At 40.3% G+C, this 17,399-nt stretch overlaps 1 protein-coding gene across 1 annotated transcript in view; it reads left to right on the forward strand.

Moving 5' to 3' along the window:
* The first annotated feature begins 3,132 nt into the window (after positions 1-3,132).
* Positions 3,133-17,399, forward strand: part of LOC146005379 (UNC93-like protein) — a 68,454-nt gene continuing 54,187 nt past the window's right edge. The window contains exon 1 of the mRNA XM_083144593.1: positions 3,133-3,350. The gene's annotated coding sequence lies outside the window, so the exon portion shown is untranslated. The remainder of the gene's footprint in view (positions 3,351-17,399) is intronic.

A 17,399-nucleotide genomic window follows, 5' to 3' on the forward strand; every position in this document is an offset into this window, starting at 1 on the left:
TTCTTCGTTCTCTCGCCTCCTACTCGGAATTAGCCTAATTATAGGCGAAATGTATGAAATTAAACAGACCCACATTTTTGCATTGTAATTTTTATTTTTCTTATCTTACGTTGCTTTCTTCCACTTTTGGCTAATCGCGACAATGAGCATGAAATTGATGGAGGGACACATACGAAGAGACATGCTTAACCGGGACTCCAACGGCAACCTTCGGTGGGTCGACCACTAAACCACAGGAGAGGCCAAAATAAACCAAGTGGTCTCCTGTTCAATACCCGATGAAGGTACATTCGGATCTCACTTAAAACTGTAGGTCCAGTCCCATTTAACTGTGCATGAAGTGGACTTAAAACAACAATTCAGCAACAACCAGCTAACTTTATGAAGAGATAGACTATTTTTTGTCATTTGATATTGCTTCAACTTCTCTACCATTCACACTGACCGCTTCCTTATTGATCGCCACTGTAAATTTTGATAATTAATTCTTAGCCTCAGAAAAAATAAAAACTTTTTCACTTATTCTGGTATTCCCAGATCTCTGTCTAGAATACATCTTCAAAGAAACTAAATTTTCTTTAATTTGGTAGGATTATTTTATTTACAATATGTAAAGGCTATAGAATATAGTGTGGAGGAGGACAGTGAGGTTGACAAGGTAACTTCAGTAAATTGAGAGCTTTGGTGTTGAAATTGTCAGAGCCATTTTTCAAGATGGCGGACCTTTTAACTTACCGTAACAGGTCTTTTGAAATACACTTAGGCGCGAGTGCTTAATACAGGGAATAGAAATTTCCGTACTAAAGATAATTACAGAGAATTTCCTCTAATGTTTAATGCTGTTTATGATGGTTTGTCGCTGCACATTCTGATTCTGCTGGCTTTCCCCCGGTGAGTCATGTGGATTAATCTCTTGTGGATTTGGGGCACGACGGGAATCCCTGACGTTTGGCAGCGAGCCATGTAGTATTTACCCAAGCTAAAATTCAGATGAGGTTCATCTCAATGCGATAATTATCAACAGTTAAGTATCATCTTTATCGATGGGAAATTCTCAGTCTGCGAATCAGAGGAGAGGGGGGACTGCACTGTAAGAAGCTGACTGGAAAAAAGACGGTCTGCTGCCACCCAACAAATACCTCCAAAAAGTTTCCATGACCGTTTTTGAAGTTAAAACAATATATCCTATATATTTTAACTATATTTGCGATACCCACAGCTCCATGTCAAACCAACCTGGTCAAATCCCAAAATTTGACGATGTTTTGAAATCTTTAAACAGCTGTAGATCAAAAACTATTTGACCTAGAGAGCTCAAGTTCGTTTCATTCTCTTCTGCTTTAAATGAGTTTTAATTTGAAATGAAACATGATTGTGTTACTTGAATTTTGTAATTTTTAATACACTCGAAAAAAAGTTGTTTTTTTAAATCTTAAAAACAGCCACTTTATTATTTTTTAAAACAAATTATATGTTTTCAAGACATCAATTGACTATTTGTGTGCAAGATTTTATAATGGGACGGCAATGGGTTCCTATGGAAATTAAATGTTTTGTATTCCAATGTGTGTGAAATTTGCTAAATTTGTTGACTTCCATGTTAAAACTATAATTATAAGCAGACTATTTGATGTTCAAGTCTTCATATTAATCTACTTTATAATTTTTGGACTACAAATAACTTGCAAATTTAAAATATTTATCACTTTTAATAACAGGTAAGCAAATTAAAAAATGTATATTTGTATTTACATTTCAGAATAGGATACAAATACCAGGTTTTAATATAAAAAATATATATATATACATAATTTCGACTTCAAAAGGGTTCTTTACTTTACTAATGATAATGTAACACACACACACAAGAATGGATGAATGGTAATCCGTGTAGGTGGATGTGTTTGTGTGTGCTGCTGTCTGCTTCTCTCTACCCACTTCTTTATCTCTCTCTCTTTCTCTCTCTCTCTCTCTCTCTCTCTCTCTCTCTCTCTCCCTGTCCCTGTCCTTTGTTTTCAGTGGTGATAAAATAAAAGCATGAGGTCAATATGCAGAGCTGGAGTTTGGATTAAAAATTACACAAACCGAAGTGAACAAACTTCCTATCAAGAAACAATCAACAAACTATATAAATATTATTATATACACAATGCAAGTAAATTACGAATGCAAGACAAATTTAGGCATGAAAACCTCATTAAAAAATAAAGAAATATATAGCCATCCCTGTATACTGTAATATTTTGACATTTTGAACCAGTTTGGTTCTTAAATACGTTAATTCCATTATGTAGAATATAATTAATATACATTTATTAAATTGATCCGGGTGGGTGTCAAGGCGCGTTTCGATCTCACCACCGGATTCGAGCCCCGTTCTTTGTGAGAGTCCCTTAATCAATTTGTTATAAACATCACTCATAGAACGCTACGATGCCATATGTCTCCGGCTCGAATCCAGGCCCAGCCAGAGGTGTCTTTGATTTGATTTGTTATTTTAAGTCCACTTTATGCACAGTGAGGCTAATCGGGACTGGACCTACAGTTTAAAGTGGGATCCGAACCACTGTGCCATGTGCCTTCACTGGGTATCGAACCCGGGACCCCTTGATTACAAGGCGACGACGTTACCACTACACCATCTTTGTGATTGTCCCTTCATCAATTTAATCATATTAATACTCATCCTCAACTTCGCAATTAAGCAAAACTGGCAGAAATGCGAAGTAAAATAAACTAAATGAATCAATCATCACTCATCCTTATTGTCGTAATTGGCAGAAATGTGACGCTAAATTGCAAATATACAATATAATTGAATTCAAAAATTCCATTTTATGTGGTGTGTGTGTGTGTGTGCTCGCGCGTGGACCTCCTCCTCCCACACCATTTTTTAGTTATTTTTTGCTCTTGAGTTAAAGCCAAAAAAAAAGCGATATAAAAAAATTGCAAATGTTGTGGTCGCAGGAAATTTTGCTTGAAGCTAAACGATACGAGGTCTGTACTGACCTGCCGGCATTTTATAATGACGTACTTTCCATTTCATGATTCATTTCGCAAGGGAGCGGATTTTCTTGCAGCTCAGTGTGTGTTACAGGTTTCATGAAAACTTGTTGGTTTCATTCATCGCTACCCGAAAAACCGTCCTTGGATAATTCCCCTCCCCTCCTACCCAGAATTCCCCGCCCGCGTAGAGCTTTCACCAGTCCCGTCCCATCAGCTGGCTGGACGAGTGATCCGCCGTTCCATCAAGAGCACGTTGAGGACCATGCACAGCTTCTGCCAGTGAGCCAATTCGACCGTACAGCAAGACACCCGTTCGAGTGTGAGTGAGGTGCCTGATTCCTTTGGTAAGTACTTTTACATTTCAATTGTTTCGTCGTAAAACTACAACTGCACGAAATGAAAAGAAGTAACTTGAAAACTGTCTTTGGGAGACACAGTGTTTCTTTGCCATAATTCTCCAACACTACAACGTATTTGTATTTTTAAGCTAATTTTGACGACGAGGATGAATACTACATGAAACTGAACAGTTATGCTCGAACCCGAAACGTCTTCGTTCTCTGCCACCGAGGTGGCAACTCTTCAACATAATAGCATAGGAATATAAAGTAAAGTGCTTCCCTGTGCTTTGCATCACGCCATGAAGGCGTATAGGGAGTTTGGAGTTAGGGCCACGCACTTTCTTGATCACGGACGAAGATAGGGATGATGTGGATAGCAGCACGCCCCTGACCGCTTTTACTCCCCCGAGTTTCCTCCAACGCTGGGTCGGCTTTCTTTTCAAAAATTGAATGCAGTAAAACTTACAATGTGAAAGAGAAGTGAATAGAAGCAGTGATTATTTTCCGTATGTGTAGATTTTTTGGTCTACTGCACTTTCCAAGTCATGAAACTATACTTTCTTTTTTTCCATTTATCTGTATAAAATAGTGTACAGCTGATTTGTACTCGATATATACGCTGTAGTTCCACGTTTCAAGTGTGTAACCAAACTTGGAAGGATTTCTTTCACAATGATTGTTGGACGGCTTAGCTTATAAAACCTTATAAATAAAGGTTTTATAAAAAGTTTTATAAGCTAAGCCGTTCAACAATCGCTGTGATAGAAATAGTTTCAAGTTTGGTTACACATGTAATTTTCAATGGCTCCGAAGAAGTTACACTAAAGCGTTCATTTCATATGTTTGTCTGTATAAACGCTGTGTCACTCGTTTGTGTATTTGACTGCCTTGCTTTTGTTAAGTTAACTTTTGCACAATGTTATCAATGCTGAAATTAACTCAGTAGGCAACTTCACACAATTGCACATGTAGTACTACTATTCGAAATGTTAGTCGGTGACTAAAATAGATAACTTTTAATGCATTATTAATAGTGGAAGGCTTGAGAATAGATTGACTGTCAGCTTATCATGTCCTATACTTTGCAAGGCAATATTTCCTCTACTAGCATTGTGAGCGATTAATGGTTCTATAGTTTCATGGCTTTTAACTTTGATGAATGGCGTTCGAGTGTTTACATGTTCCAAAAACACTACATAAAGTAGTGCAGGAGGGGAGGAGAGTCCTGAAGTTTAAATCGAGGTTAGACATGATAAATATGCGGACAACCCTTTAAAACTTATCTTTCTCCATGATGAACTTAAACATTTTGTCTCTGATACAGACCTTATGCATTTGTTTTGTTTCAGGTGATGCATTTACTTTTCTGTGTCTACGATTTGACAGTTCGGGGCGATAACCGCGCCCTTTGAACCCTATTTAATCCGAAAACATTCTATTTGCGATTCGAGTTGTGGGTGAGGAGCGTTTCACAGCGGTAATCAGTTAGTCTTTAAAGCATGTGTGGCACTTAAGTGACGTAACAGCATATAGAGAATATGTTGGATTTCACATAAATTACATCATGGACTTTACCCTGTCAGCAGATTATTCGTGTTCAAAGTGTAACAGGAAACTATAGTGCTTAGTTCGAAATTGATGTCGGAAAATGCATGCAAAGCTAGTTTCATCTAAATCTGGTTCAAGTGCAGAACAATATCTCTTTCAGAAGTTGCTAATGTTAGAAAGAATGAGACAAAATTAGTCTTGTCCCGCTGTCCCTTGCTGTTTCCCTCAATTTCGAAGATTCTCACGAAATGTAAATTTTAAAGGTTGTGTATGTGTCCATAGCACTGGACTGTTGTTTCCACTAGGGCACTTTTACACAGACAACTTCGCATGTGGAAGAAAGTTGCTGAACCAGCAGTTGCAGAGTTTCCCGAGGGAAGGGGTAAAACTATGTTGATCGCATTAGTAGACATATAGCACAGATAAAGATATATATACCCTTATCTGTGCTTATAGTGTCATCGAGGCTGCGGATTGGAACTTGAAAAATTTACACAAACCAAATTTTCTTCACTGTTTGACATCTTCAAACATATCAAGCCCATAATTACTTGTTTATTGACAAACAAGTCGCGTATTGGCCTCCCCGTTGGCGCAGTGGTAGCGTCGTCGCCTTGTAATCCCTTGTTCGATACTCGGTGGAGGCACATAGTGGTTCGGATCCCACTTTAAACTGTAGGTTCAGTCCCGATTAGCCTTACTGAGCATAAGTAGACTTAATACTCCAAATCAATCAATCAATCAAGAACAGTAGTAACCTAATAAAGCCATCTTTCAGTGTAAGAACACTTCAACTGCGGACCAGTGTATTGGACTTTTATTATATATAATTGAAATAACTGTTGGAAAGTTAAGAATATGCGAATTTATTTCGTGCTCAGAAGTTAAGGTGAGATTTGTCATAAATCTGTAACTATTCCATTTGATTGGTTTGGTTTATTTTACTTCGCTTTTCTGCCACTTTTGGCTGATCGCGACTATGAGGATGTCATAATGATGAAACACCCATGCCCAGGCTGAGATTCGCACCCGGGACACCCGGAGTCGTAGCGCGCAGTGATAACGAAAGCTGAGTTGAACCTTGTAATAATTGAAATTGAAAGTAAATTGCCCCTCCCTCAGTGGCAGATTTGGTTAATTTACTCACAAAGTAACGCGTTATCCTTATCGTTACTTTGTTATTCAGTAAGAACATTTAACTGTTTACACAAGGATCACCTTTGTTTTCTGTGCTGGACGTTTTCCCATGCATGCAAGTGTTTAAAACAGCACGTCAAGGAATCTTTCATGCTGACAAATAGTCTAAATAGTCTCGAGTTGAGTTTATTAAGGTAAACTCGAATTGTCACAATTTCACTTGAAATTTCTCTAACGCGTTATTAACGATAGTATCCAAAATGCAACGCGCTACTTGCGTTCAGTTACTCCACAATTCGACACACTGGAACGCGATTCAAATGGACTAGTTAACCAAGCTTCTGGGTTGGAGTCCTGGTGTTTGTTTGTAATAGTTTCATCTATCGATCTTTACTCACTTGCCGACTTCGGTGGGGAGTGGTTATAAGGCAGCCCGCACGACTTTTTCTCTGAGGTGAGGGAGGCAGAGCTGCATTTCATGTCTTGCCCTTCAGTCGTAGACTTATTTTATATTATTATTATTTCTTATTTTACAAATCATAATATTGTAATTGAAAATACTTTTGAAACTGATTTCGCCTTCCTTACTTTCCATAAACGTGCCACTTTGTTGATCAGTTTTGAACTTCTCGCCGCGCCACACATCCCTAGTTAGTACGTCGTTCAGCATGATTTTAATCTCTTTGGAGAAAACATTGTCATTACTTTGTTGGACATGGCGTTGTTTTGACTTACAGCCCGTAAATCTCATAAAACAATGATATTCGAATTACATGGACTTTTTACAGGTATCTCAGGCTAGTGGGGAGGTGGGCCTCCTCCTGCGGACACCCTCGAGTGGTTAGCACAGCGCGCTACGACGCCAGATGTCCCGGGTTCGAATCTCTGCTTGGACATGAGCGTTCTTTGCGAGTGTCCCTCGCACATCGTTGCGATTTGCCAAAAGTGGCAGAGACGCGACACTAAATAAAAAAAACAAAGGATTCATACTCATTGGTAAAGATTAATCTAGAGAGGTAAATAAGCGAAAATGGGAAAACAAATGTTTTAATGTATTTACTCCCATTACGAGATAAACTTCTCAAAATACCTACAAAACATTGCACATTATTGTTGGGAATTAGGACCAATATTATTGCTGTGAATTCTAGATTTGGGAAACAGGAAAATTTGGTTTCTGAATATTAAACTGTCATAACAAAACAGTTTGGCAAGTAATGATATAGATCAAACAAGATCTGGGCCAACTGCTCCCGTAACACACACTATTGGTTGGATGTACAATATAACTACGAGTTATTGGTGCTCTGAAAACAAGTTATTCGTAACTTGAAATATCGCTGTATTCTTAAATTATGCTAAATACCATAGAGAAAGAAGTCGTCTCTGGCGTTCCAAGTTGGGCGAGGGTAGGACAGCAGCCAGGAAGTGGTTGCAAGGTTCTAGCGGCACGCGACGGGAAACCTGTTCCCACTGGTGAAGTGGGGCTCCAGTCGTTGCGTGAAGTCATAACAAGTCGTGCATCTTGTTATTTTGGTGGAAAGAGCTACTTTCCACGTTCACGTCTCGAAACTAGCTTTAACAAACTGTCTAGCACACCCGATAACATTAATCAGAACTAAGGAAATGATTTAAGGTGAAGATCATGGTCGGGAAAGAGAAAAAGTTCTGAAAATGTTTTCAAAAAGGTGCTGTTAAAATGCCTTTATTCAATGCTCTCTTTTTTCTGCGCCTTCTGTATATAATGAGCGCGGACCGTATAGAGAGCTGTGGTTCTGCCGGATAGGTTTTGTTGAAGATTGTGTTTTCTCTCGCGGGTTTTGCTTCATTTTCTTGAGAACTATTCCGGCTGCAATGATTATATTATACCATTTTATAGCTCTCGTTCTGCTCTACAAAATGAGACTATAGGATTTTATGTAGCTGTTCAAGAGGAGTGAAAATCATCAAATTTTCTGTCCACTTTTTTTTAACAAAACTTGAAAGAAAAGGAAGGAAAAAGGTGGTGAAGCATCAAAGAGGAGGGGATAACTGTACTAATCTCACGAAAAGGTGCAACAAAGTGTGTTCATTTTACTTGATTTCATGTCCTAAAATACATATCTCAAACGATCGGTATGAAAGCAGCTATATTTTTGGAAAGGTGTTGCACCTTAAAACCCGTTCCCTAATCATAACCATTCTGCTCCTAATTCTGAATAAATTATGCGTACGTACAGGCGTATTTAAGACAACTTTCTGGCAATTTTTCTCTTTCCAGATTTACCTAAAAAATGCATAAATGTCGAAAGAAGTCATACACTATTGTACACACTTCTTAGCTATTTTTACGTGGTCCCGAATTCGAATCCAGGCTGTGTGTTTGATGAGTGTCCCATCAATCACTCATCCTCATCGTCGCGATTAGGCAAAAATTGCAGAAAAACTACGCTAATTAAGTCGAATCAAATCACGTTGATAATACATTAAAAGTTGGATGTTTTAATGTTTATTTAAACGAGCACGCACTAAATCTTAACTTATTCATTAAAATCCAAGCTAGATGAAAGAAATATTATTTTTGTAACAATACGTAGGGAACTCTGCCATATCGTCATAGTATGTTTTCCTTTAAAATAGGGAAATAATTCCCCGAAAATGAGGTTGTACTTGAATTTAGAAAAATGCATTTTATCTTTATATTCTATACTTTTACATGTACATTTGATTCAGCTAGTTTCAGCGTATTTTATGTGGTAATTTATTGATTTCTGTATTGATTTGGTTTATTTTATTTCGCATTTGTTCCACTTTGGCTAATCGCGAAGGGGACCAGTGATATGTTGAAATAGATAAAGGAAATCTCCAAAGAACACGGATGCTCAAACCGGGATTCGAACCCGGAAATTTTTGCGTCGTAAAGCTCTCTGCTAACCACTGCGCCAAGAAGGACGGCCAATTTCTGTATTCAGTTTGTTGGTAACACTGGATGGTTGTCAAGCTTCAGCTTGCAAATGCTCTATAACCATTTATTAAAGCGTAAATTATTAACTTACGAGATGATTCTTGTTTTGTGAAATCTTGCTTTAATATTAAATACTTAAGTCAAACTGAAGTGTAATTGTGGAATGTCGGAATGGAAACAAGCCCTCTCCTGCAAAATGAAATCGTATTTCACTACATGTAGTAAAGTTCTTTAAAATAGCTCTCATTGCGTACTTCCATTCTACTCCCATGGCAGTCTATCAGGGTATCGTGGAGTATGCCGCTATAAATGTTAATATTTAGTCTAGAAATCGCAAGCACTTCTGATTTGCTAAACATTGACATAATTCCACACCTTGGTTAAATATAAAAGTTTTGAAAATTTTCATAGGACGAAACTCGAGAAAAGCGTATGAATTAAAAGCAACACATTGGCTATAAGAGCTTTAAGTGAATCGAATAAAGGTATCGTGGTTACACACACATGCAAGTGTTTCATATCACACTCATTTCAATTGGAAGTAGCATATACGTAGTTGCAATTACGAATTTTAGAGCATACGCTTATGCTTGGGTTCGGTGTCTGAGATTAAGAGGATGACTACACACGAGAAGAGTCGATATTGGCGATTAATTAAAAAAAAGTATTAATGCGGAAGGAATAACATATCCACAGCTTACAATGACAGAAGCTTAGGACGTTTGTGATAAATTAACTAGTAGGAGCATTTAGAGATTTCTAAGCCCTCATTTGAGGCTCGAATCATCATTTGAGGCTCAGTGTTGCCAACTCACCCCACGAAAATTTCACCAACTGATATTTCGAAGCCTTTTATGATGTATATTTTGAGGACAGAGTTGGCAACACTGTGTTATTGTAGCCTTTTATGATGTATATTTTGAGGACAGAGTTGGCAACACTGTGGGTTACTGTAGCCTTTTATGAGGGGGGTCTATGGCCCTCTGTTTATGTCTGGCAACACTGCCGTGTGACAGTGTTGTTGGGTTCACTGTAAACTTTCAAAGGACCTGAGGGGCCCATGTACCCTGTTTGGCAACACTGTTGGGGGCACAGAGTTGGCAACACTGTGGGCTACTGTAGCCTTTTATGAGGGGGGTCTATGGCCCCCCTGTTTATGTCTGGCAACACTGCCGTAGATTTGACAGTGTTGTCAACCTGGGTTCACTGTAAATTTTTATTAAAGGGCCTGAGGGGTCCATGTATCTTTTATGTCTGGCAACACTGTTGAGGGCACAGAGTTGGCAACACTGTGTTACTGTAGCCTTTTATGAGGGGGGTCTACGGCCCCCTGTTTATGTCTGGCAACCCATCCGAAGAAAATTCCACTATATGATCTTTCACTGGCTAAGCTAACCTACAAATAGGAATTGGCAACACTGATTTATAAACCCACTGGGTCCTCTTGGCATGTTTTTTCATGATGTGTTGCTAGGCTATTGAGCATCTTGGCGTATACAATATATATATTTTGAGAGGGGGGGGGTTATGGCTTTTTATGCTGTACGAATACTGGAAGCTTGACAGTGACAACCAACAGAGTAGGTAAACCTACATCCAGGAACTGGCAACACTAGTTTCTGACAGTGAATTTGAAATAAAATATTAAACAAAATACATGAGTAAGCACTGGGAGTACAAATAGTACCAGTGTTATGCCCCCAACTCCAACTGGGCAACTGGGGGAAATAATTGTACAACAATTTGTACCTAATTGTACAACTTAGGCCGTGTCCGGATTGGCAAGCGCTCCGTACTGTTCTCTCCTGTTGTTCTCGAGTGCCGTCGAACTCACGTCCCAGTCGTCCGAATCTACATGTCCTCTTGTAGTACGGTTGTTACTTTTCCCGCCAGGTGTCAGCCCGAACTTCACCCACAGCGCTCTGGGGTGCAGGCGCACAGTGCGGAAGCAGAAGGCAGACGCCAAACAAACATCACAATGATTTCCACCTATTTACTAGTTATATTAAAAATGTAACGTGCTACTTTATCATTTACAATTTTTCTACATTCAGTATTATCGATAAACTGTTAAAGTATCACTGAGTTTTACATTGTTTAATCAGTAAATGTTGTCTGCACAAAGTGAAAGTTAGAATATGGCTGCCAAGCGCAGGGTCACAGCGAGTTCAAACGTGCATCTGTCGCGCCTCTCTGCTCTCCCCTCCAACTCCACGTTTGCCGCGAATTCGGACAACAATGAAAGCACATGTTTTTATGTTCTCGTAATACTAACCTTGCTCTATTGATTTTAAATTGCTTCCATCCGCTTTTTTTTCTGTGTTATTTCTGTATGCACGCAACATTCGCTTTCAATAGTATTATCGCTCAGAAGCAGAAGGAGTGTTAGTATAGCAGGCTCCGAGTTTACAATTTATTAAATTAAACAATAATTTATGTAAGAATATACTTGTACTTACCGAACACAAAATAATAAAAAGCACATGTGAATGTTTGCGTGTGTTTATGTTATATGACGACTGAGTAAAAAATAATGTTGACTCCCCGAAAGATAAAGTTTCTAGTTCGACATCAGATGGATGCAAATTTTATGTTTTGCTCTCCAAAATTTTGATCATACAGCAGAGGAGAAGAGGGGAGAGAGAGAGAGGAGGTACTATTAGCGCCATCTATTAGCAAACAATAGAAATAAAAAGTAGGTCAAACTTTTTCAACACCCAAACATTTTAAACGTCCTCGCGTAGTAATACGATCTAGCTGAAGACGTTTAAAAGAGTACTCTTAGTCGACGAAGCTAATTGCTAGGGCCCTTATATTACTAAAATATTCTTTAATTTGCATATTTCTCATACCGCCATATGTTGTTCTAGTTGACTTCTTCCAAAAAAATGCTAATTAGCGAGAGTTAATTAAGCAAGGCAAGTAAAAGAAGCAAAATAGAACAACATATGGTCGGCGTGAGAATATGTAAAAAATCGATTCAGAGGTGGATCGATTTAAAATTGGGGGATATTTTGCATTTCCCCCCCCCCTATAATGTACAAAACATTTACCGTACATAATTCTTTCTATTTACAACAGTATAAAATAAGAGGAATGTGTGACAATATCCATATTGCAGAATCTTCTACAACATTTTTATGCAACATGTTTGCAAGACGTAACAAATGAAGGTTTGTTTACATGAGAAATTACTGAACAAAACACACTTGAAATGGTATGAAAAACTTAGCAGCGCAAACATACGCGTCATAGATTTGAAAAATCCTACAACCTCTGCCATCTATTGAATGAAAAAGGAACTACGTGATGAAAAATCGGGAAGCTGTCGATTCGATAACTAGGTAAGCGGATGGGTTAATTAGAAAAATATGTTGTATGCTAGATTAGCTAATTGTGTCTTCTACAGCTTTACTGTATAGAGGGAAGATGGAAAAAGAGAGCTCTACGGAAACTGACGCTCTTAACAATATTGTACGCCCGTAAAAATTATATATAAATAAGACTTAAGCGTATTATCTGCTTTCATTTCAGATTTTACCAACCTGTCAGCTGTAGTGTTTAGGTGACAAGCGACTTGCTCAAATATGACGCTCTTAACAATATTGTACGCTTGTAAAAATTATATATAAATAAGACTTAAGCGTATTATCTGCTTTCATTTCAGATTTTACCAACCTGTCAGCTGTAGTGTTTAGGTGACAAGCGACTTGCTCAAATATGACGCTCTTAACAATATTGTACGCCCGTGAAAATTATATATAAATAAGACTTAAGTGTATTATCTGCTTTCATGTCAGATTTTACCAACCTGTCAGCTGTAGTGTTTAGGTGACAAGCGACTTGCTCAAATATGATACTGTTGACAATATTGTACGTATATTGTATTGTATAGGAGACTAGAAGCATATAATTTGGCGAAAAAAACAACCCAAGTAAGGTCATAGAGAATAGTTAAAAAAGTGAACAATTATATTTTGCATTGCACACCATTGGATATTAAATAACATACCCCCAAAAAATCTCTGCATTATGCGTTCTGTAAAAAATTGCCCTACGTGCCAAATTGCTGTGTCAAGTAAAAATTTTCAAAGGCACTGTCGTACTTGTGTGCCGGGAAAACAAATATGTGCGACCAAACTGTGCTCTAAGTGTGGAAAAAATATTTCTATTGCCAACTTCAAGCGACACCAGCTTACTTGCAAGAGCACTGCAACCTTCCAAGCGAAAGGTAGAAGTAACCTCCCTCGATGCATCGCCACCTGCCAAACGCGTCAAGCTGGCGAAGAAAGCAGACCGATTTGCGTTTGAGCATTTATTAGAAGATTTTAACATAACATCAGACAGCTTCTGCGATGTGCGTAGTTTTCTGGAGAGCGAGCGAGCTAAGATAATATCCATCCTCAACGATGCATTGGCTACACACTCCATTAAATTCTATGCTGTGCTACGCTGCAAGTATAAGAAACCGTCTGATGAAATATATAAATTCTTCCATGCCACAAAAGCAAAAACACTGCATCAGGCAGATGTCACTGACCTCGACAGCATCTACGACAAGTTGTTGAGGAGTTTGTGGCAAAGCACGAGGAGCATCAGGCTGAAGGCTCGGGCGGTTCGCTGTGTGGCGACCCCCACAAACTTCGTCTGAAACTTAACAAATTCCTGCCACTGGCAGGGTCTAGCTATATTGCCCTGCCACCCGAGGTTAAAGCAAAAAAAGCTGTTCTCAATATTCGGAACAAAGACACCAAATGCTTCCTCTGGTCGGTGCTGGCAGCATTGCACCCTGTTCACTGGAAAAACCACTCGTACCGTGTTGCACACTACAAGCAGTATGAGTCGGAACTGGAGGATGCAATGGCCGGGATTGTCTACCCTGTAGAAGTCTCGCATATTCGCAAGTTTGAGGTTCGTGCTCGTGACTTGTTGGGCCTGCAATTAGCCATCAATGTTTACGGTCTCACCGAGAACAAACATGAGGTCCACCCCATCCGGGTGAGTGATGTAGATGATGATAGTGCACAGCAAATTGACCTTCTTCTTATCAAGAATAACACCTGCCACCATTATACGCTTATTCGCTCTTTTTCCAGACTTGTTTCAAATCAGAAAAATAGACATAATGGTCACATCGTGGTGTGTCGCAGGTGCCTGTCCACTTTCGACAACCAAGGTCCCAACATTGCTGCTGAGAAGCTAGCTCGCCACATGCTCTACTGTGGTACCAACAAGCCTGCACGAACTATTCTGCCCGAACCTGGTGCAGTAGAGTGTTTTCGCATGCACAGTGCTATGGTGAAGCATCCTGCCTATATTGTAGCAGACTTCGAGGCCTTTCTTCAACCTCTGTCTAACTGCGAGCCCAACCCCGAAACATCCTCTACCATTCCTTTCCAAATCCACGAGGCCTCGAGTTACTCCTATGTTGTGGTGTGGCGAGACCAACATATTGCCTCCGAGCCCTATGTGTATCGCGGTCCCGACCCGGTCAAACACTTCCTGAAGAAAATGCAACAGGAAGCCATCAAAATAGGGAAGGTGCTGTTGGCCCCCAAGCCCATGCTGCCTCTGTCTCCGGAAGACAAGCATCAGCACGAAATGGCTCTAAATTGTCCTGTTTGCAAGTCGGTCTTCACTGACGATAACAAAAAGGTCCACCACCATGACCATTATGGGACCGGAAGCTACATTGGCCCGTGGTGCAACAGATGTAACTTGAGAGCCAGGGACCCGCGCTTCATACCGGTCTTTTTTCACAATGGCTCGGGATATGATTTCCATCACTTGGTCACACATCTAGGGTACGACAATGCAAGAATCAATGTCCTGGCACAGAACGAGGAGCGTTATATTAGCATCAGCAAGTGGGTGCCGATCCCCGACTCAAAAAGCAAGAGCATCGAGCTTCGGTTCCTCGACTCTCTGAGGTTCCTCCAGGCAAGCCTCGATGCTCTTGCTGGGAAGCTCAGAGACGACCAACTAGCCATTACCACATCAAGTTTCCCGAACTTAGATGTCACACTCATCAGACGTAAAGGGGTCTACCCCTACGAATACGTCACAGACCGTTCCAAGTTCGAAGAAGAGTTGCTGCCTCCCCAGGATAAGTTCTACAGCCAGCTGAGAGGTTCAGGTATTACCGACGAGGAGTACAAGCATGCTCAGTCTATGTGGGTCAAGTTGGGTTGCCGAACTTTCGGTGATTACCACAATGCATACCTGAAGCTTGATGTGACGCTTCTTGCTGATGTGTTCCAGGCGTTTCGGGCGACTGCGATAAACATTTACAACCTGGACCCTGTATATTTTTACAGCCTTCCTGGACTGGCATGGTCGGCCATGCTTCTGCTGACTAAAGTTAAATTTTCACTTATCTTCGATGTTGATATCATGCTTTTCATCGAGAGAGCTATCCGGGGCGGCATGGTCCAAGTGTCGCAACGCTTCGCACACGCCAACAATCACCACATGGCCACTGGTTACGACCCCTCCCAACCATCAAGCTACATCATGTACACTGATGTGAATAATCTTTACGGGCACTCCATGATGCAGCCACTCCCAACAGGACAGTTTGAGTGGGTTGATCCTTTATACCACGACATCGAAAAAAAGTGCGACGAGTTTGGGTTTTTTGCCGAGGTGGACCTTGACTTCCCCGAGAAGCTGCAGGATACATTCTGTGACCTTTCGCCTGCTCCGGAATTCAAGTGTCCACCTGGCTCGGATCAACCGAAGCTCGTCATGGACTTGGAGCCCAAAAAGCGTTATGTGCTACACTACCGGAACCTCCAGTGGTTAATGCAGCAAGGGGTCTCGGTCAAAGTAGTTTACCGCGTGCTCTTGTTCAGGCAGTCTTCATGGTTGAAGTCGTACATCGAACTGAACACCAAACATCGCACTGATGCCACTTCGGAACTTGATAAGGATTTCTTCAAATTAATGAACAATGCGGTATTTGGGAAGACCATGGAGAATGTGCGAAATCGCGTTGATGTGAGGTTGGTGACGAAGAAAACACAGTGTCGTCGACTTGTTGCAAGCTCGCTGTTCAGATCTCGAACAATTTACAACGAACAGATGTCTCTGATTCACATGAACCGGGCCGAGGTGCTACTCAACAAGCCCATCTATGTGGGAGCTGCAGTTTTGGATCTGAGCAAGTTGTGCATGTTCGAGACATATTACGACATACTACGTGCACACTACAACCACAATATCTCGCTCCTCTACACAGACACAGACAGCTTGGTGTACCATGTTCGCACGGACGATGCGTATGACGATATAGCCAAAGTTCCAGCACTTGTCAAGCTCTTCGACACATCGGGCTATCCCCAGCTAAACCGGTATGGAATTCTACCCCAGAACAAAAAAATACCCGGCAAACTCAAGGACGAGAAAGACGGGGATGTGATTGTGGAGTTTGCTGGACTTCGTGCCAAAGCCTATGCGATCCGGGCTGAGGGTTCTGTAACAAAAAAGGCAAAGGGTGTAAGCAGGCAAGTGGTTCGGGAGCACCTCAAGTTTGAGGATTACCTCGAGTGCCTCAGAACAGAATCGCCCATTCTACAAAAAGAGCATCGTATCCAAAGCGTTGATCATGTGCTTACAACTAATATTGTTAGGAAAATTGCTCTGGATGCACACGACGACAAGAGGTGTATTCTTGAATGTGGGGTCCATACACTTCCGTGGGGCCACTATCGCCTCCAAACTAGTAAGGCCTGCCCAGAGTGCAACAAAAAATAATAGGCAATGCAAAATGAAAAAAAATCAATTTTAATTTACTTCAACTTCCTCGATTACATGCATGGCACAGCAAAATTAAACTTCTGGGAAACTGCTTATTGTAGTTTGTACTTGTGTATATAAAATTCCACATTTCTTATTGTGTGCTATTTTTTTTAATTTTTTTTTTTGTATCTAAAACTGTTCAGTCACTCTTTCATTTTTGACGTCATACACAAATGTTTTCTCTGCAATAAGAATGACGCTGCACAGAGTATCTGCAGGCAAGGCGTCGTGGAACTCGCATACGATCTTTATGTTGGTACGATCGTTGACAACCACCTGCTTTCTCTTAGATGTGTTGATGACGAACATGGGTCTGCGAGCTATGAACTCGTTGGGGTTGTAGTACACGTCCACATTGCTGGAGGTCACTCTCTTGTAAGCTGTGTACGCCTCGTAAAGTTTCAGGTAATCGTTGTTCGTAATGTTTAGATTGTAGTTCTCGCGTGGGAAAACTTCATTCCTGCCATTTTTGAGGTAAACATTCTTAATTTTGCAATTATCAAACTGGCTAGAATCTTTCTCTTGGTTATTATCTTTCCCCGTCTGGAAGAGCACGACCGCAAACTCAGGCATATCGTACCGGATGCTGTTGAACTGCGTAGTAACATCAAATTCAAAATGGC

The sequence above is a fragment of the Lepisma saccharinum genome, chromosome 23, assembly GCF_977018435.1.
Source record: "Lepisma saccharinum chromosome 23, izLepSacc3.1, whole genome shotgun sequence".
NCBI classification, from domain to species: Eukaryota; Metazoa; Arthropoda; class Insecta; order Zygentoma; family Lepismatidae; genus Lepisma; species Lepisma saccharinum.